Below are 21,479 nucleotides of genomic sequence, written 5' to 3' on the forward strand. Positions count from 1 at the left end.
GTGAAGGGCGCTGTGGGTGCGGGGATGTGTGGGCGAGGGCGGCCCCGAGGCTTTGGCGCTGAGGCTTTGGCGCTGAGCCACCACCGCGGTGAGCAGGGCTGAAGGGTTGTGGGTGGCCTCATACTCTGGGAGTCACCGAGGAGTCACAAAATCACAGAATGGGTCAGGTTGAAAAGGGACCACAGTGGGTCATCTGGTTCAACCTACCTGGGCAAACAGGGTCATCCCTACAGGATTGTGTCCAGATCGTTCTTGAGTATCTCAAGTGAGGGACACTCAACACCCTCTCTGAGCTGTGATCACCCGCACAGTAAAGGAGTTCTTCCTCATGTTCACGTGGAACTTCCTGTGCATCAGATTCTGCTCGTTTCCTCTTGTCCTATTCTGTGGCACCACCGAGCAGAGCCTGGCTCTATCCTCTTGGCACTCCCGCGTTAGATATTTATATGCATTGTTAAGGTCCCCTGTTAGTTGTCTCTTCTCGAGACCGAAAAGGCCCAGCTCCCTCAGCCTTTCCTCGTAAGAGAGATGCTCCGGTCCCCCAGTCATCCTCATTGCCCTCTGCTGGATCCACTCCAGGAGCTCCATGTCTCTCTTGTACTGAGGAGCCCAAACTGGGGTCCTGACAGGGCTGGGCACAGAGAGCACCAGGTTCCTAGGGAACCTCAGGGAAGTTTTTGTGTGTGTGTGTGTGTGTAGCCTCTGACAGGGACTGGTGTCGCAGCCTGGAGGCACCAGCCCTTGGGATGCCCAAGGCTTCCACAGCAAGGACTTGAAGTGGCAACTGAGAATTTAATTGGTGGCTGTTTTTATTGATGAGTTGGTTTCTGATCATAAAAAGGGCTTCCCAGTCAGTGGGCAAGAGGTCCTCTCTCATGCCTCAGTGTCACTGGGATCACATACCTGTGAAAGCTGTGACAGAGGAATCAGGAAATCCAGTGTCCCACCTGCAACTCCTATTTAGGAGTCTGCAGAATATTTAACTGACCAACCTTTAGTTATTCATTGCATGAGGCAAGAATGACCACTTCGGGACATAAAACATGGGGAAAAAAAAAAACATTTAAGAAATGATAAATTGCCAGAAATTGTCATACATTTGAAAACCCAAGAACATGATTCCCTAGAAATCAAGAGGAATGAAAAGCAAGGAGATATATCTGAAACTCAGGACTTGTTTTAATGAATACAACCCAGAATTTTCAGAAAGCCCACCCTCTTTTCCTATCTTTAACATTTTAGACTGACAGATGATAGAAAAATCAATCATTTTACTCAGTAGGCTCTCACAGGAGGCTGCAAAAATTCTTTTAAATGTAGCATTTCCTCTGTTATCTGGCATTGTTACTTTCTGTTCAGTGGAAAGGTAAGTTTTACACATTTACATTCTCAGGGAAGTGAGAAGTCCTGGAGCCTTCCCTAAACACCAGGTAAACCTTGTATGCCTCTGGAATATAACAAGCAGTCTAGAAAATTCAGTAGGAGGACTTTTGACAACACCATACTATTTGTTATTAAAATGAATTTCCATCAAAGTTTCAAGTGCAGTTTTCCCCCAGATTGCCATTATTTTCCTCTTATGAAAATTTAGTCCCTTTATTTGGAAATACATTGTTTCAACTTGAGGCCACACTAAGAGCCAAGTTCTTCGTGTTGATACATTCACAGAAATTAGTAGAGCGTGATGTAGGCAAAATCTTCCACACGAATGCTTTTGGCCTTACTGATCTAAAGCATCTCTGCTTTATACCATTAAGTGCCTTATGCTTTTCTTTTTTTAACCACAAGTTTGATCTCATTGCTTAGAATAAAATGTGAATATTACAATTGTTTTCTGTAACTTTATACCATTTCAGTTAATGTTTATAAATAATTTTGAGAATTTTAATTGAACAGAGCTGTGCAAATGCAACATGTCAATTTACTTGTATTTATTTTATTAAGGGATTTTGGCTATGCCACTTCTGCAATGAATATAAGAGAGTGTTAAAAAAAAAAAGATACCGGCCAAACTGCGAAGAGTTCTTATATAATCTGCAAAGAGAAAATACAAGAAAACACACGATACAAAGAGGAGCTTTCAGCATAAGAGCCAAAAACGGGGAATGTACACTTTCAACAGTAAGTTGAGTTTAGAAAAAGGGACATTATTTAAGTTAGTAATTTTTGCTGCTCTTAAACTTTTGGCTACTGGTGTTTATATATGCCCTGCAAAATTAGAACCCTAAATATTTTTTTTACTGATGAATTTCTTTGAACTTAAGTGTTAGCTCTGTGTGTTAATTTGATCAGTTTCAGGCCAGAACTTTGCTGCTTCTTTCATGGTAATAGTACATGCAAAAAGGAATGTCCAATAGCTTCATAGCTTGGAGAAGTTGCCTGCTGCTGCTTCTTCCAGTAGCAGGCCTGGAAAACAGAAACAGGACTTTTCTGGGAGTTTTATTTCCAAGTCTGACAGACTGACTGAATGCTGAGAATGAGGAATGCTGAGAACTGCAAGGGAGTAAGATACATCTTGAAGAAATAAGAACAAATACAAAGGAAGAAAGTTCATAGAACAACTTTGTTCTGGAGATGTGAGGGTCAGAAATAATTTTTGAGGGAGGGCATATGCAGCTGTGAGTCATAACAGTCATGCTATTTGAGACTAGTAGAAATTATCAGAAATGAGAAAGTATCAGAGAAAGTGTTATCTTGACAGATAAGCAAATGAGCTGACATTATGCAGAGTAGGAATGGCATAAGACAGTAAGGTAGAAACTGTTCACAAAGGGCTTTAAATTAAGATAAATAGCTTATGTCTGACTTGGGAGTCAGTGCAGTGATCCCAGGAACTGGCACTATGGCTACTCAATGACACAGGAAAATTATTTTCTCACAGCAGCTTGAATGAATAGAAGCAGAACAGTTTTCATCACCAGAAAAGACGGAAGTTACTGTGTGAGAGACGTGAAGTGTTAAGTGTCGTATCAAGAATTTTAGTAGCACAGATAAAAAAGCAAAACACTTTGTAAATATGTGTTCTTCATGCTTTTATATGCAGTCTTGATGTTAATAAGATCATCGACCTATCTAGAGGAAAGATATATTTACTTCATTAATGTGGAAGTGCCTGTGAAAATGAACTCCATCATGTAGGAGCATCCAAGGGTATAAAGGGATGGTTTCATTAAAAAGAAAAAGAAAAAGAAAAATGAGTGCAAAGTGGGTCTTCCTTAAACACGAGGTCTAACTTGTACCTTATCCCAGGAGAGAGTTTTGAAATGGTATCTGGAGTATGCAATTTGTGTTCAGTCAAATCTTTTTTAATATGAACCTTGCACAACCTGGGCAGCCCTGCGAAGTTGTGCTGAAATGTGTGGGGCTTTTGCTGTTGTAGCACTTTGGTACAAGTTCGTACCATATGCTTCGTTCGACTGACACACTTATCCAGTAAACTTGCTTAATTGGGACATCTCCTGGGGCATTGATGCGGGACCAGTACTACTTAATACACACAACTGCTGCTTAACAGGGCCCTAACAGAACAGTGGCTACTGCTTAGTGTCCCTGGTTATTCAGTATTGTTTGTGTCATCTCTCTGTCACAGTCTCTTGGAACTTGTCTATACAAAGAAAATATTCCCTGCAATTAATTCTCTGAGGGTAAAATACTGGGTGCATTAGGGGAAATAGACTGATGATGGTGGTCATGATTTCTGCACTGATTGTTGCAGTGGGGAAGATAGGGGAATTTCCCTTATAGTCTTGAAGGATGTTTGAGATAATGTTTTTCTCATAAAATTTAAAAAACCTACATAGTCAAAAGTAGTGTTGGGTTACAGTAATTTCTGTGTTTCTAAGATTCATATTGTCATTTGGTTAGCTAATCTCCCATTTTCCAAAGTGTGAACATATTTTCACACTTCAACCAAGACAGTGTTAACAAAGAAACTATAGATAGCAATAGAGATTAATTACCTATCCCATGAGTCTCCACACCTTGTTCTTACTAGATAAAAAGAGCCTATCTGCCTGCACACAAGTGTGATTTTTTTTTTAAACAATAGTCTTGGTCAAATGAGTTCAAAGGCTTATTTTCAAATGGCACCTCTTTGACATGCTTGTTCGCTGTTGACATTTTTGATCTTGTTTCATGAAATATAATTTCCAGTAAAGGGTTGTGATTCTTTGCTAAGCTTACCCAAGTGAAATACATCCATTCATAGGTGTGAGATGTGGAGGAACTTTAAATGAGAATATTCAGAATCAAAGAAATGTTTGCTTCTCTTCTGGAGGGAATGTACTCTTACTGAAGTTACTGGAAAGTTGTTGAGGGCCTTATTTGCAATTGCCATCTGAGATTTTCACTGACTTGAGACATGACTTCCAGATGATGGAAAAATGTGAAAGAGGAGTTTGTAGTGTCTTTCTGTTATACAAGTTGCAGCATTTTATATTTATTCCTCTGCAGAATTAAACCCATCCATATGTCTTTTTAAGGATAGGAGGTCTTTACAGCAGAATCTGTTACTGCAGGAAGAAGCATTAGGCATGTTGAACTATTTCTGTCCTGTCTTGTGAGCCTCTAATTCTGCCTGTTCTGGATATTAGTGGATGCTAGTATGTTGCAGACCTCTGAACCTGCAGCCTGTCAAGGTTCACATAAAGTGACATGAGACTTCTGCAGTATTTTCACAGTGCAGGCACTGGCACTGCATTGCCTTGGCCTCTCTCTTGCTCTGCAAGAACCACAACTGGCATGTTGCTGGGTGGAAAGCTCTGTAGTAGCAGTGCCTATCTCGAGTTCTGTGGACTGTTTCTTACCACTTCACCAAGAATGAAACCTTTCCCTTCATGGGCTTGGCCTTTCCACTCATGTTTCAGGGGAGTTGGGACCATCAGATCAGGGTGACTACCAAAACTTGCTGTCTTTCTATCAAGATGTCACTGAGGTAGTATGTAGGGAGCTGGCCATCTGCTTAAGTAGAAAAATTGTGTCAAATAATAATTCTGTTTGCCAGTCACTAATAGATCTGATTGGCAAAGTGAAAAACTGTTCCATTCCTTTTCTGAAGTCTGCACACAAGAGCACACTCTTTCACTGGCTTTAGTCTCCTTAAAAATTCCTCTTTTATATCAGCAGAGTCAGATGTATCCCAAAGTTATAAACTCTATAGCAGATGTAGATCACTTGACTGTCATTAAGATTTTTGGATATTAGTAGTTCAGTAGTGTAAAAGGAAGGGAATGTTCACCACCAAAACAAAGCAGACTGTAAACTTTCATTGTTTGATTTACCTTGCTTACCAGAACAATTACTTTTCAGGCTGTGGTCAGAATGGTTTTCTGTCTGGATACATTCCCTGCAACTACAACTAGAGAGTGACTCTCACTTGTATTGAAGGTTTTATTTAGAAACTTATTTCAGTCATTACAGAAGCTTTGGATTTTCATTTTCCCTCCTTGCAGCTCTGCATCCAGTCACAAGTTTTATTTCTGTTCATAATGTTCTTTGAAAAGTTACATAGCCACTTTTGTTTTACCCTTTCCCATTTTTTTTTTACGTGCCACACAGAGAAGGGCTAGTCCTTGATGATAAGTATTAAAAAAGAAATGATTCAGTGTTCAATGTGGCTTCTAGGCCACAGTAACCACTGTGTGGTGCAGTCCTCTAGGTATGTGAGCTGGCATGAGAGCCCTCTTGCTGTCTTTCCATCAGTACTAGCCTGGGTATTTCCTAATCACTCCTTGGTCTGGTTTTAATTTGTTTGGGATTTTTTGTGCCACAGCAGAGAACATCTCTATGGAGGCAAGCTCTGAAATTCTAACGTACTTTCCAATTCATTCTTTAATGCAGACAGAGGTTACAGCTCCACCCTTGGTGTCAGGAGTTGTATTGCAAGTACAGAAGAAGAAAGAGTAAGCCTTTAATAACTGAAATGCGCTACATAGTCAGTTCTGTTTGAGTGCTAGTCTTGTTTGTACACACTCGTTTAGTAAATCCCTGCTTAGAGATACAAATCCTCTTAACTGCTGGTTGAGCCTCTTAAGAATCATTGTCTGTTTCTTTAGTTCTGGAAATGTTTGCTTCTCATAGGACACATCACCCTGTAGTGTAGGATCACCATTCTGCCTTGAAGTTCAACTGCAGTAGTTGCTTCTTTCATCTCTAAACCACAAAGAACCTTAGAAACAGGAAAAAAACATCACAAAGAGCTTAGGCAGTTTGCCTGGCACTGTGGAGGAATGCTACTTGTAGAGTAGAGATCTGAAGATGAAGCTCCTCAATTTATAGTCCATTCAGATTACTTGAGATCATAACACTGCTCATAATTCAGGAAATTAAGCCTAAATACAAGCCATACTTGGATTTTTATCATTGGAAATTTTAAGATCTGAGTCATCAGGGCAGAAAAAAAAAGTGATAAAACAAAAGCTACTTATTAATGTATGTAGAGAAGGATGCAGAAATGAAAAAGACTGTCATTGCTGAATGTGAACCTGAAGCTACCTAAAAAATTTTTTCTGTCAGCAGATGCCTTCTTTTTACATGCACCAAGCTCTCAGTATTTAACTTACAGTAAATCCTCACACCTATCCAACCAGATTTGCAGTAGGATAGTGTTACATAATTATCTATGATGTTATATTTGCATACCTACTTAGTTTACATTGTTGAGAAGTCTTTGGTTGGTTGTCTTTTTCTCCATGAAATAAAAAATACAATCTGAGATATGGGAATTTTTCCTTAAAATTTACTATTAAATATCTTTACTGCACTTGTTTCTAATTCAAATTTGTCACCTGAAGTCTGATAAACAGAACGTGAGTAGAGGAAAATGCTTTTCTACCATGACAGATATGGTCAAAACATGGGGTTTTTTGTAAAATCTTTTCCCTTCCCTTTAGTTTTTAGGTGCATAAGAGTGATGCAACAATAATAACACTGAACACTTAGCTTCTCTATATTCACCAGTCTGGAAAATTAAATGTGACTTTAAGTTTAACACTACTCTGCTAAGGAACCTCAACTGACCAGCACTGATTCCGTGGTTTTAGTTACTGAGATATGGATGTTGTCAAGAGGAAGAATTGGCAGTCATAAAACTCTATAACCTGAAATTCAGTAAGGGGAAAAACGTCTTACATCCTGCGAACATCAACTTCTTTGTGTTCATCCATTGCTTTGAAAATCAACTTCTTAGTTCCTAGTATCTTATCTATGTTGTGCAGTTAAGCATTTGCCTGTTTGTGAGTACAGGAGACTTATTGGTGAAGGCAGTGAAATTATCATGTCCCATATTATTGAGCTGAGAAATAAATTCTCATTGTACCTGCAAACAAATGTTACTTCTACCCTCATCTCACTTTCTCATCTCTTTTTTATGTTGCTGGGTGTGGTTTTATAGCTGCTGTACTTATATCTACTGACATTCATTTCAGCGTTAAGTGAGTGCTGAATGCAGGGGAGATCTGTTGTGAAAACTCAGCTCTCAACATGTATTTCCCTGCAATCTGATTCTGGTGCGTTCCTAATTACCCACCTCACTGGGATATTTGCGTGCCTAAGTAATACAGGCTTTATGCAACTCCAGTTCTGATGGCTGGTTGGTGGGATTGCAGCAAGGGTTGGTCACAGCTGATGTGTCAAACCATAGTGTTGTCTAAGAATCATGAGATGTTTTGGACTGATTAATGTGACCCGTTGTAATACATAGAACCCAGGTGAAAACTCGACGGATTTATTCCATTGATTCCAGTTGCGTTTAGGAGGCCATAAGAGCCTGACAACTTCTACATTCAAATTCTTTGCTGCAAAGCATTTGATTGACCATTGCCTTTGCTTTACAACCAATGTTCAACCTTTGCTCACAACTGAAAATTATATGAGGATATGTAATGTAATTGAAGCTTGATACAGAAGTGGATACACAATGGAAACCCTTGGCAAAATGAGTTAAACAAATATTTTAAGATCTAGGAAGAGCTAAACAGTTCTCAAACTTCAGTGACAATGGTAACTAATTTAGGGCAAACTGAAACTGGGAGTTGAATTCAGATACTACAATTCAGGATTTCATAGTTCTGTCTTTGCTCTCCAATTAAATAAGTAGCTAAGGTGTATCCTATATTTCTAATCTTTTAAGATGCAATTTTGGATTATGGATTTTACTATTTTCATTATTTACTATTTATTCAGCATAGTCTGATCATTGTGCGTTACTAACATCAGTATCAGGGATTTGAGTTTGTTTGTTCAGGAATTGTTTGCATATCTGTTCCAAAAATCTTGCCATATAAACAATTGAAATGACCTAACAAACAGAATTAAATAAGGGCAAAGAGAGCAAGAAGACATTACAAATGTCATATTTATTTTGAAGACATCTACTGCATATCTGTTATGATTATACATTGGTAATATATGTGAAATGTAGTAGAGGTTTCATATATACAGATATTTAATTCTCTTTCTGACTTATCCTACAGAATTAGAAAGGAGCATAGCATCAGACGTGATTGAATGGGGATGTGCCAAAAGAAAGTGTCACTTTAATGTTTAGCTTTCTGTCATGTTTTTACATAACTGGGACTAAGTGTTAATCAACTCAGAAAAGCAGGGATTTTTGGTCAGGTAATTTCAAGTTCATTCTTTCTTGGAATTTTTCTTTTTTGCCCCGCTTTTTGTAACACCTTTTATTTAATTTCAGTGACTAATTCACATTTTAGAGAAAAGAATATTCAGTGCTCTAAACTTTCAGTAAGGTTCATAACATCTCTGAGGTTTCCCAGAACTTCTACAACAAAATTATGGGAGAGCAAATTTGGTATTTCTGGTAAGTCAAAGGATTGAAACAAATGGCAAATGATCCTTTTAAAAATTAGCAGTTACATAAATTAACATAGAGAAATAGAAAGGTAGAGAAAACAATTAAAACACCCAGCCTCTTGATCTTTCTGTGCTATATTTTGAATAGGTATTTGGAAATGCAACTGAATCCCTGCAGTGGATAAACCAACTTTTTTTCATGAGCACTGCATTCTATGACACAAACATATAAGTCTCCCTCAGTATTGCAATTTGTATTCAGTTAAGTACCACAAAGTTGATTGCAGTGTGTGATGAATCAATTCCCATGCTGAGATAAGCTGTAGAAAGGGAAGTTGAAGTTTGAATTTCATGATTTTCTGATGTGGAGCAACAGATTAGGAGTAACAGCAAGATTTTAACCCCTGAGTTCTAAAGAAACATTGCATTTGGAGTGTCAGAATAACTCTTTTACACTTGGCTATCTGTATGCTGTACTGGCATCTATAGAAATAAAAGTTCTGTTTGTTCTGAGGGTCCTTTCTTGCTACTTAAAGAAGAAAGTTTTAAGATGTGGAAATTTGCATAGCTTGGTATTGATTTCCTCAGGAATTTCCTCTCCTACCAAAATGGAGGCAGCCAAGTTAGATGGAGAAATCATAGCACCTTTAGAGACTTACAATTTTTTTTTAGTATGTTTTTATTGGGTTCTTAACAAGTGCTTCTTCCACCTTCTTGTTATGCTTCTTGATTTTTCATTCGAGAAATATATACTGTGAATACAGTATCTTGATGTTGCATCTTTTCTTCCATTGATATATCATGCATACAAAACCATTTGTTATTCTTTTGTTCTCTATTACAATATGACAGCTTGGCCTTTCACAATGCATAAGGATAACTTCTGGTCAATTTTAGAAGGAGAAGAAGCAGTATGTAGAAAACTTTATCTACCATCTCTGGAAAATGCTATTCTTGCTAGGGTTCCAATTTCAAACCCAGTGGTATGCCATGGTTATACTGTCATCCAGTATAATATATCCATAATATAATTTAGTTTTCATCACAATTCGTCTCCAGATTTGTCATATTAATTGCCTTTCTTGCCATCCTTTGTTGTTCTTGAAAGTTTCAGTTTACTTTTTTTGTATAAGAAGGTTTGGTTGGTGAGTGACATCTGATCCTGTACCACCATTGACAGATGTACAATATTAATCAGGTGTGTGGCTGAACTGCAGTTTCTGCAGATGCAGCTTTTACAGTCACTTCATATTCACTGCTTAGCCAGTCGCACAGTAATTTGCTGTAAAAAGGAATCCAGAACCTGGAATGTCATTAAAAATACTGTGTATGCATCGATGCTACCTTTTACAAGTATTTAAATAGATTTGCACTTTAACAAAAATGATGGTGGATATTGATACTGTAACTGAAAGTATGTAAGTACCATTTAAATTCACTTCTCATCTTGTTTTGACTCAAAATTTTGTTAGCCAGAAAATTAGGGAAAATTTTGAATTTAATTTTTTTAAGCTCTGTATGGTTTACACAAGCAGGAATATATGTTAATTAAAGAAAGATCAAAGCAGTTTACTATACCTTAAGGCTTCTAGAACAATATGATGTTTAAGAATGTCTCACATTGATTTCAGTTCTGGATTTCATTGTGGAGGACAGAGCTACTCATACACGAGGATGAAGAACATAATCCTAACTAGGACATCCAGCATTAGTACAAACAAAGTCCCTCTAGGAAGGTGTAACAAGTTGTGGTGGCAGTTTAAGCTCTCTTCATGTTCTAATCACAACTTCAACAAAGATCAAAATATAAAGGATTGTTCCAAAGAAGATATTACAGTACCTCATTTTGTGTAATTAAAATATAATTTTGAACTCTTTAGCATTAAACTAAAATGAGTCTGCAGATGATGGTTACAACATCCATCTATTGACTGCAATTTGCATTGAATTCTGTCTTACCTAGCCCATGTTCCATCTGAGCTGACACTCAGCTAGAGCATGGCAACTGCACTGACATAATTCTTTTGATATTGAGGCAACATACAGAGTCCATTTGATTGACTTTCTATTTATCAAGCCATGTTCTGCCGAGAACGTAAATAATTCAAAATTTCCGTTTCAGCGTCATTTTCCCTCATAATTTCCTTCCATTGGTGCAGCAAAGACCCCGCAGTATGCCACTATCTGCAAATTGTGGGTACCAACCAGGTTAGGGCGCTGCAGGCTTCCAGGCAAGGAGCTCTGGTTCCCTGATGGGGTGACACTCATTCTCCAGGACCGAGGCTATAGAAGGCCCCTTCAGGAGAGCTCCTGCTGTGGTGAACCAGCACTAGGAGGGTGGGAAGCAGCTGCAGGCAGAGCTGCTGGCCAGCCTGCCTGCTGGAGGGATGGGGCCAGGGCAGCACAGAGCCAGGGTGGGGAAAAGCGGCAGAATCTCCGCAGCGCGGTTCTTGCCAGGTTAGGGAATGTGTAACGGAGCAGCTGTTGGATATGCAGTGACAGCTACCATGACCACCATGGCTTTGCTGGCTGACAGCATGTCTCCCAAAGGGGGGTAAAGCATGGGCTACTCTAATCAGATGTTCATTCGGAGAAAAATGAACTTTCTGTCATTCAAGTCCTTCCGGGTACTGCAAAGAGAACAAAAGAATACAGTCATTAAAAAAAAGTCACTGGCTACTGACCTGCCTGTCAATAAGCATTAAAGAAATGTGATGCTACTGCTGAGAAACTACCAAATTTGTTTTCAAGAGCAATGCTAATGTCAAATACAAAGTCAGAATTGGTGTTGATCTGTAACAATCATGTTGGAAACCAAGAGATACTTTTGGTTTTGTTGTAAAGGAAAAATCCTCCACAATAGATACTTGCATTCACAAGGGAGAAAATCTGCAGTTGAAATAGGAAGAGAATAGAGGAGGGGAAAAGGTAATTTTTCGTTCTGCTCAGTTTGGATATCCTCGCAGTTCACAACAGCAATTAGGCTTTTTGAAATTGGCAATAAACCCTGGGAAAGGATGAGCATATTGTCAGAATAGTCTTTTTAAAGAGGTGCATTCATTCTGACTCGGGGAGGAGCTGGAGTCTGCAGTGAAGTGGGCAGCAAGCACTAGCATTCTTAAAACTCTTTGGAGTTAGAGGCTTTGCTACCATAAAGGAGCCATTTTTCTAGGAAGGATCTGCAAGACCCTCAAAAGAAGAAGACATGCAGACACCAATTCTTTTTCTGCATACTTAAATTCATACCCTGTTTCAGAAAAGAAAAAGAGCTTTGAGGTCTCACTTCAGCTTTTACTGTGTTAGATGTACATCAGAAATACCCTCCTAGCTTTTCACACACTTCTAGTCAGAAGACTACTGTAATTCTGTAAGTAGTGTACTGTTTTGGCTAGGTGGTTTTGCCATAACCTCTTCTTAACACCTTTTCATTCAGTTTCTCTCTCCTCTGTCATTTATTCCAGACCGCTTCTGACTTCCGCAGTATGAAAAATCCCAACTAGTAATGTATATAAGTATGAATCATACTTGTTTAAAACAAGTGGTTTTTTCACTTCCGTCCATTTCATTGTCATGTTTGAGGCTTCTACATTTTTCTTTTATATTGGTGGCTAGCTGGAAGGACATACAGACATTAGGGCCTTTGGGAGAGATTGTTCCTGCTTTTCATTTGAAAGCAGGTCACTGCTCTTATTGATTTCTGGACTACCAGATATTGTATGTGTCAATGTCAAGTTTTAGGTCTCTTCTTGTGTTGGCATTGGTGATGAAGAATTCAGTATTTTGGTTTTACAGGGGCACACCTAGGTCATTTTACCATTCAAATTACCAGAGGACCAGAAATACTCTCTTGTTTTCAACTAACAAATCTCCAGATTGTTCAAATACTTTTAGAAAGGTGATTTGTATAATTGCTTTGTGTGCTGGTGACTTTTTTTCTTTTGTATTTCCGGGAAAAACTTAACAGAGGACTTCTTTTTATTCTCTTACTATTTCATAAGAACTAGTCTCATTCCTGGAATGTTAATATTGGTGTTATCCATCTTGCAGAAAAAAAAAATTGCGATTCAGAGACAGTGAGTGTCATGGTTTAGCATAGTTTGGGTTTTTAGTTAGGGAGGGACCCCCTCAGCCATGGAAGTGATTCTTTGCGAAGAGGTGCTTACAGCTTTCTCTGTGACCTGACAGAACCAATCAATTGGCTAGTTTGAATATTGGCAACTTTTTAATGTAACTCAGCCGCTTCTGCTCGCTGGACACCCAGCACAGCCCCCTCAGTGCGGGCCGGGCTGGCCGGGAGACAGCCGGGAGAGAGCCGGGAGAGAGCCGGGAGACAGCCACCCCGGAGCCGTGCGGCCCTGTTCCACCCGCGGCCCTGCTCCGTGCGGGCAGCCCCGCGGCTCCGCCGGGCCGGCCCTCGCCTAGTGCGGCTGAAATTCGTCTGGTGCCGCTGCCTGGCAAAGATCATGTGACCAAAAGTGATAAGCGAATTCCAGCTGCAATGCCCGGGTGAGATTAACCCTTTTAGTGCTGTAAGATTCCTCCAGAACAGATGAAGCCTGCAGACATTAGTACTCTCCCAAGTCAAAAGAAAAGGAAAGGTGAAGGCACGTGAAGAAAACATCATAAAGACACCAAAGTCAGTGAAGAAGGAAGAGGTGAAACCCTGAGGAAGGAGAAAGAGGAGATGCTTCAAACCTAGAAGCTGAAATTCCTTTGTAAGGCTAGGGTGATGGACTATGATACATCAGAGTACTCGCTGTAATTTCATGAAGCATGGGGGCTGGAGCATTCAAACCACAATCATGAGCAAAAGTACCTGGGCTGAAATAAGCAAATGTTGAAGTAGCTGTGATCAGATGAGAGGCTTGAACAGAGAGAGATGAAAGTGATGAAGACCCTTGCTCCCAGGGAAGAAGAAGACCTCTGTTCCTAGAGATGAAGATGCTCCCAGAGATAGGTGAAGAGAACCTTTGCTTCTGAACAGCTCATCCTTAAAATGGTACCCCAGTAGCTCAAGATTGGAGCCTCAAAAGCAGTTGTGGGGAAAGCTGTAAGTCAAGGGAAGGGACTTTCACATGTGAGCAGAGAACCAACCCGGGTGGCTGTCTCACTGTGATATTGAAGCCATGAGAGAGCTGTTTCTTGTGGAGATGTCTCCATAGCATGAGCAAGACAGACTCCTCTCCCTAAGTGAACTTAAAAAGAGATTATTATAGAGGTGGTAAACTCATTGAAAATCTCAAGGGTTGTCTTTTTACGTTGTCAGTGGGAGAAGGGAGAAAGGTGGGAAGAGAAGTGTTCTGAAGGTTAATTCTGACTCTTACTTTTTTCTTTCTTTTAGTTCTGTTAATAAACTTCTTTATATTCTTTTAAGTTTTGTGCCTGCTTTGCTTTCTCCTAATTCTTATCTCACAGAAGAAAATAAGTAATGGATATTTTGAACCGAACCACTACAGTGAGTTATGATGTAATTGAGTGATGATGAATGATGACAAAAGTGTCCATGAAAAATATGTAAAACTATTAAGGGGTGTAGGAATTAAACGGTGTTTAAGATTTGTATAATCTGTCTGAAATACAGAAAACTTTAAAGAATATTGCTACATGTTTAGCTAGAAATTTATAATTTTCTCTCCAGCTCTTATTGTAAATGTTAAAAGTAATTTTGACCTGTTTGAAAGGAAAGTTCTTGTATTTTTCATATTAAAATGTTAAAATGTTTATTTTATTATTACCTTGAAGCATAGAAAACTGAATGCTCTTTTGGCTGGGAAAACTATCTTTTCCCTTTCAAGCAGCACTGAATATTTTGCAACATCCAGAAGTGCAGACCAAGAGCCGTCTCTTTGAGGAGAGATTCTGAGAAGATTCAGATCCCTTGAACATGCTCAAACCTAGAACGTAGAAATACAAACCACAAAATAAATTGGGTGTGTTTAATAATGACAACTGTTGTTTTTTATTTCCCCTCCTCACTTTCCCTGTCTGGAGACTGCAGCAGAAACCACGTGATCAGACAGATGTCTTTCAAATAAGTTCTTAAATTAACCTTCTGTTCTTGAAAACAGATGCAAAACTAAGAACACCTTAAGCAACCCCAAGTGTTTCCAAATGTACATATGGATTTGGTGGGATAGGCATGTACTATTTCTTCTAAGCATAAATTTGTGTAAATTGTGTAAAAGCAAAATGTAAACCTAATACTTGTATTTATTAACAATTTATATTAACAATGAATCCTTGTAAGCAGTCTAGGAAATGATCATTCAACTGTCAAGGTTGAATGAAGTTTGCACATGAGGTGAAGTGTGTTGAACTTCTAGTATGAAGTTCATGCAGAAGAGAAACTACTTCAACAATTCCATTCAGGTATGGAGATAGAAATGGACACATTCTTTTTGACTTTCTGAGCTTGGCTTTGAATTGGCTGGTTTTGTACTATAGGAGCATACTTGTTCCTTACCAGTTTACCTTGGCCCAGAGTTCACTTTCTCCAGTAGAAATGAGATCAAGTTACCATCCAGGTACTCTGTAAGCCATCTTTATGTGGTTGATTCTTTCCTTGTGTTAAGGCACCTTTCTGGACTGCTTGGGAAGGAACTCTGACAGCACCATTGCTTTACAAAGTCCAACAGCAGGGTAAACTGCCTACCTTTAGCAGCTGTCTTTACGTTCTTTCATTCCCTCTTAAGCAGACTTAAGCCCTCCTGCCTGTGACCAGCAGTACCCAGTGGTCTGCTCTTCACAGTCACAGGCTTTGAAAAGTGTCCCCACACACTCTCTGTGCTTGATGTGTGCAGCTGTACTCAGGCAAGTGCTTAAGGGCAGATATCTTTATTTCAGAGTTTTCTGAAAATCTGAATTTGAACATTCTGAGCACTTATTAAGATTGTTGGATTTTGTACTCTGTTACCTTTTAACAATAGCTGGCTTTTTTTAATGTCATCTTTCTGATGTAACTGTTCCATATTTGCCGAGGGATTGTCCTTCTTCAGCAGGAAATAAAAATGGCTTTATGAATATGGGTTCTCTAATCTTAATATTGTGTATGTAGAAGACAAGAGAGAAACAGAGAAGGCAGATTCAGCAAGGAACAAAGAAGAGCATTAAATGACTTACAAGTTCACCAGGATACCACACAGCTCTTAAGATAACTACTACCAGTCTTGTTGAAGAAATCACGTGAAACCTGTATCCCAGCAGTAATTACAGTGGCCAATGGCTCTGGTTTTTGGTGTGGGAGCACAAATTCTTCCACCAATTCTACTCCAGCAAGGCAATATATTAGGCCTTCTGCTCAGCTGGATGGGAGAGCAAAGACAGTTACTGTCCTGATCCATGAACTAGCATTCAGATGTTTTCGTACGCTGTTAAATGTATTTTGAAAGTGTTCCTGTTTATTGCTGACATGTCTTAATTTATGAAAGCAATGATATGTTTAGTGTGTTTTGTAAAAAATACCCCATGAAATCCAAATTTTAGTCTCCCTAAATCTGTAAAATTTACCGGCAGTTAACCAAAACTCTTGAGCATGCCTAGGCCATGGTATAGATGACGGTGCATTGCTTGACTATGGCATGTTGTCAGTGCTTTTAAGACCTTTCCTTCACAGGTCAGCACCTCAGTGTGCTCTGCCAGAGTGACCAGGCAACCACTTCCTTTTTCCTGACAGCGTGTCCCCCTCTCCTTCTGTAGCTTCATAGATATTCTAAAGCCAGCAGGAGTATTTGTTCTAACTGCTATGTCAGTCCACCAAACAAATATGCAATATGAAGTTACAGAATAGAGAGAAGGGATTTTAGGACTTTGTACTTCCCTGAGAGGGGACCTAGTAAGATGCGATGGTTTGGGAAAACATTCCAGGAGACAGTGGAGTGGCCTGAGGAATAAGGGACTCTCGAGCTAAGTACTCTGGTAAAGGTTCTGGTTTTTGTTTTTAAGCCTCTTAATGTAAATAGGAACGCGCTTGGTGGTGTTGGTAAAGAGAGTGAACATTTCATGCACTATAGCAAGTTTGTAGCTGTCACCATAAATGCATGGATAATGTTTTCTCATTTAACATTTTTTGGTGATAGTTTCAGTTTGATTCATTATTGCTCACAAAAAGACTTACAGTAATGGAAACCTTTACAGTTATGAGAGATGTTATGTAATCTCATCAGTCATTTTGTGTTTGCAAAGTATATTTTTTTAAATTCAAATTATTAATATTATTCATATTCATTTTTATTCAAATAATTCCTATTATTTTTTAATAATTTGTATTCTTTCTAGATACATTGCCAAAAGTTTTGTATCAAAGTTTAATTATAAATTGTTACAAAAACCCAGTAAGTTGCATGAAGCTGGCTGGAAAAGCTTATGGAAAAATCTTTTGGCAAGAGGATGCTTTAAGACATATTTTATGGTCTTGTCCAGAGGTACCATATTTTTGGAAAAAAAAATAATTAAAGTCATTAGGAAAATTGAAAGACAGGCAATTTGTTTTGAGTAACAGCAGAGAAAAAAAATCCATATCTAGTGAAAGGTAGTTCAATTTTTCTTTTTATTAAGTTTTCATTTTAATTGTATGAACCACTTTGAGACTGTGTTGCCTTGAGATAAAAATGTAGGAGCCTGAGAGATTTTTCTTTGATGCAGGAGGAGAGAGGCAGAGACAGAGGAAGAAAAGAATAGTGAAGACTTCGGCAGAAAAAATTTGGCATTCTAAAATCGGTAATATATGAACCTCCTCAACTGAATAACTGCACAATATTTTCATATATTTACCATTTCAAATGTCTGCATTTGAATGAGAGTGACTTTTATATTTATCTTATTATGTCTGGTCTTATTTTTTGACATTAAATATTTGCGTTGCATGTGCTAACTGAACTTTGGAAAGTACACCTCAAATACAGTGACAATGGTGGTTCTGTGAGGCTTGCTGAGATTACCAAAGGTCTGTGTCCTTTGGATAAGATCGTTTCATGTCTCATTTTTTGGAATATTTGCCTGTTTTCCTAAAATACTAAATAGCCTGTGTCAAATTCTGGTCTTCAGGGCAGCAAAAGTGCCCTGCTTTGGGAGCACCAATTAGTTGTGCAATGGGGAGCAGTAGTAGTTCATTGCTCTGTGTCTGTGTGCCATTGTCTGTTGCTGTTCCTTCGTATTCTCCGTGATTTGTTTGGCAGCACATTAAGAAGTCTTATTTAGTGGCTCATTTAAAAGAACAATGTACTTGAGTTTGCTGAGGAAATAACTACTACTTCTAATTTGAAGATCCTGATTGCCCCAACGTGAGTCCCCCAACAGTTGATTGCCTTATGCACTAACACCCAGTGGAAGAAGAATCTGTGCTACAAATAGTTGCCACATCAGAAATAATTCAAAACTGCAAGAAAGAGAAAAATAAAAAAGAACTGAAGCTCCAGACAAATTGGCAGGCTGAGTTGTGTAAATAAAATGGCCAGCTAATTGTATTCCCTGGTGAATCCAGTCCAAATGGACCAGACGGGTTGAGTGCATATTAGAACACATGCACCACAGTTTGAAAATCTCTGGGAATACTGAGCTGTCTTGTGCTACCCCTGATGGAGCTGAAATTGTAGTGAACAGAATGCTGGAACCATGTTGTATTATCAGAGGACGTGGAACCACTTATTTGAACTAAACACTTAGTGCTGTCATGCTGGTGTGACAGAAAATGGCACTAAAGCACAGCTAAGTGGCTATTTTTGTCTGGGTAAATACTCCAGTTTGTCAAGCTCTGTCTTTAGATCTGCTAAAGCACAAAGGTAGAGTTCACAATTAGACATTAACAACTTTATGTTATGTTAGCTCAGGAAGAAGAATCACCTCATTCCTTTTCTTTTCTATGTGCAATTGTAAATGTCTAGTAAATTAAAGAAGTGGGTCTCAGATGATTCAAAGAGGATGATTAAGCCTATGTTTCATTTTGTATTTCCACAAAATAAATTTTGTGTAAATGTACCTCTTTCTTTTCTTTCTTTATTTCAGTTCATCAGGTTTTGGCATTGCTGGTGGTGGATGTAGTCTCCAGTTTAAAAAGCACTCCTTGTAAGAGATGCGCTTCACTAAATAAGTATGCCTGTAACTCCTACTTTTACAATTATCCATACTGTGCTGGAGCACCTCAGATATTTGCTTTTGTGTCCCAAAACTAACAGCAAAATATATAAAAAATTAGAGATTACAGATACGAAGATTAGAATCTTACTGACTGAGCGACCAGGATTGGGGTGTAAGTGGGAGTTCAGGGTTTCCACTATTGAACTAAAAGTCTAAATTTAATACTCATTTGATAATTCGGGGTGTGGGGGGGAAATTTTTGTTATTAAACTTGGCTAAAGTTGGGCTTCAGGTAGTCAGGGGCAAATCATAAATTTAGGGCTCATGATTTCTCTGAAGCATTTTCTGCAAATGTGAACTATTATCCCAAGACATGTTCATGGCACCTTGCAGGTGGGGAATGCTCTGTGGGAAGCCAACAGGATCAGTGTGAGGCTGGTGTCTCCTGTTGGAGTGGAGAGCCAATAAAGATCAGAGAGAGGGTAGAGAAGTACTTCAGGCATATCCCAAGGCATTCCAGGGGCATAGCTGTCAGGAAAACCTCAGTATATGGGCTATGTGTATGGAAGGACTGTGCTGCTGTGCAGCAAATCTCCTGGCTTTCTGTCAGGACTGCTCAAGTGGAAATTTTTTATTTGATCAATAATCAGAACTGTGATTTTATATGGAGTTAGTACATAGAACTTAGAGAAAGAGCTCAATAATACTGTCTTGAGTATAACTAATGAGTGTTTTTGCCAGACTTGTGGATGAATACTGCTGATGTTGCCTTGAAGTCAGGAGTGCTATGCCCTGAGAGAGCAATGGGGAAAGGTGAAAACAATGTTTTTCCCCTGTGGTACCCTAAAGTCAGCACTCTCAAACTTTCATTATCCTCTTCCTCCAAATTAAGAGAAAATTGTTTGGTCAGTGTGTGTTTAGAGGACAAGAGAGGAACAGAGGACGCAGGTTCATCAAGGAATGAATAAGAGCAATAAATGACTTATAAGTTTGCCAGGGTATCACACAGCTTTTCAGATAACTAAGAGGGCTACTGCCAGTCTGTTTGGTCAGTGAAGAGTAGTTCTCTCTTCCTCTTTGTTTTCTTTCTTTTCATCTGAATTTTTCTTTCCTGAAATCGATCTGTATCATGTAAATAGCAGTATCCAAGATACCAAAGTTAAAAGTTGAATATTTTAAAAATGCAACTTATTCAAAACCTTTCACCCTTACAATTTTAAGAATTTTTTATAATACATTTTAAACTTTTCATGATACTCATACTGATTCACAAGTGCTGTTTCTGCATTTTCAAGTTAAAGCGTATTAAGAGGCAGACAATAATCTAAAAACTTTTGGTTTGGCATGAGGCATATGTTTATACAGCCAGCTTGTGCATGAATGTCTGTGGGGAAATTCTGAGGCTAGAAATGAAAGCAAGACAAATGAAAATGAATGGCATGGTCTCATTTTTAAAAGGACAGATAACATTCAGTATCAGCTACTTTTTCAATCAAAATGCTTAAATTTTTTTTGCTGTGTAATCCTGTAACTCATTTGGGAACTTTAGTCTTATTTTTAGAACTGTAGTCTTCTTTACTCAGGAAGTCAGCCTCAGTAGTCAGAATGATTCCTTCAAAGTATGTATGTAAATACATGAAAGTTGTGGAATAGGTGTATAATCTGTAATAGATTCATTACCCAGGTAGACCAAGAGACCTTTGCAACACTGATGGAAGCAAAAATAGATCTGCAAGAATGCTTAACTCTTGAGAATATCTAATTTTAATACTATCTCAAATCTGTAATTTTTCACTTTTCTGCCTTGTATTTAAGAACAATATTCTTTCTTTAGTCTTTAACATCCATCCGATTTAATATGAAAGTTATTTATATTACAGTCATAGCAGAAGTTTCATTGTGCTGTGTGCACTGATCTGGTCACAGTGTGAATATGCCTTTAACTTTGAGATATAGGAAACCATACAGTTTGAAATTCTTCATGGTTTGAATCTGCTTTGAGTCTAACTTTTTTTTTTTTTTTAAGCAGCAAAACAAATAAAATCAGTTATCTGGGGAAAGAAAACAAAAACAAACAAGCAAACAGAAACATCAAAACACAAACAAACAAAATCAAACTAAAAGCAACAACACCCAAACAAACAAACCCCAATCCTATGGAAAAAATTAGTTCTTTTCACTGTGTATTTGTTTGCTTGACTACTGCTTTCCTGAGAAATTCTGTTGCTTTAACATTTTCAAGCAACTCTTCACAATTTTCCGAGGTTTTTCTATGTACAAATCTGTTCAAGTTTGATGGCCTATTAGTTGGTATATGTGTACTGTAATCAAATATGTCTTACCATGTCACTTTTTCTGTTTTCAAGATTCAGAAAAATACTGAAATAAACCATAGTCTTTCTGCTGGTGGGATATATGCCCCCTGATTGTGCACACAGCTCCCTTTGGTGCATGTCAGAAAACAAAATGCAGTTATTTGAGCAAATCAGAGTACAAGACCCTGATCAATTTAATTTTGATTCATTGTTATGGTCAGGTCAAAAGGGAGTGGTCCAAGACTATAGCCTATGAAAACCTAACGAAGTAGACAGAAGAAC

At 38.5% G+C, this 21,479-nt stretch overlaps 1 long non-coding RNA gene across 1 annotated transcript; it reads left to right on the forward strand.

The window, feature by feature from the left end:
• Window position 1: 1 nt before the first annotated feature.
• LOC121671991 lies at window positions 2-18,783 on the forward strand. Its single transcript, XR_006018708.1, has 3 exons — window positions 2-88; window positions 1,945-2,121; window positions 17,452-18,783. It is a non-coding gene; the product is annotated as an uncharacterized LOC121671991 (long non-coding RNA).
• The last annotated feature ends 2,696 nt before the right edge of the window (window positions 18,784-21,479 follow it).

The sequence above is a fragment of the Corvus kubaryi genome, unplaced genomic scaffold, assembly GCF_017639235.1.
Source record: "Corvus kubaryi isolate FWS band 111438036 unplaced genomic scaffold, C.kubaryi_AGA036_p1.0 37398, whole genome shotgun sequence".
NCBI lineage: Eukaryota > Metazoa > Chordata > Aves > Passeriformes > Corvidae > Corvus > Corvus kubaryi.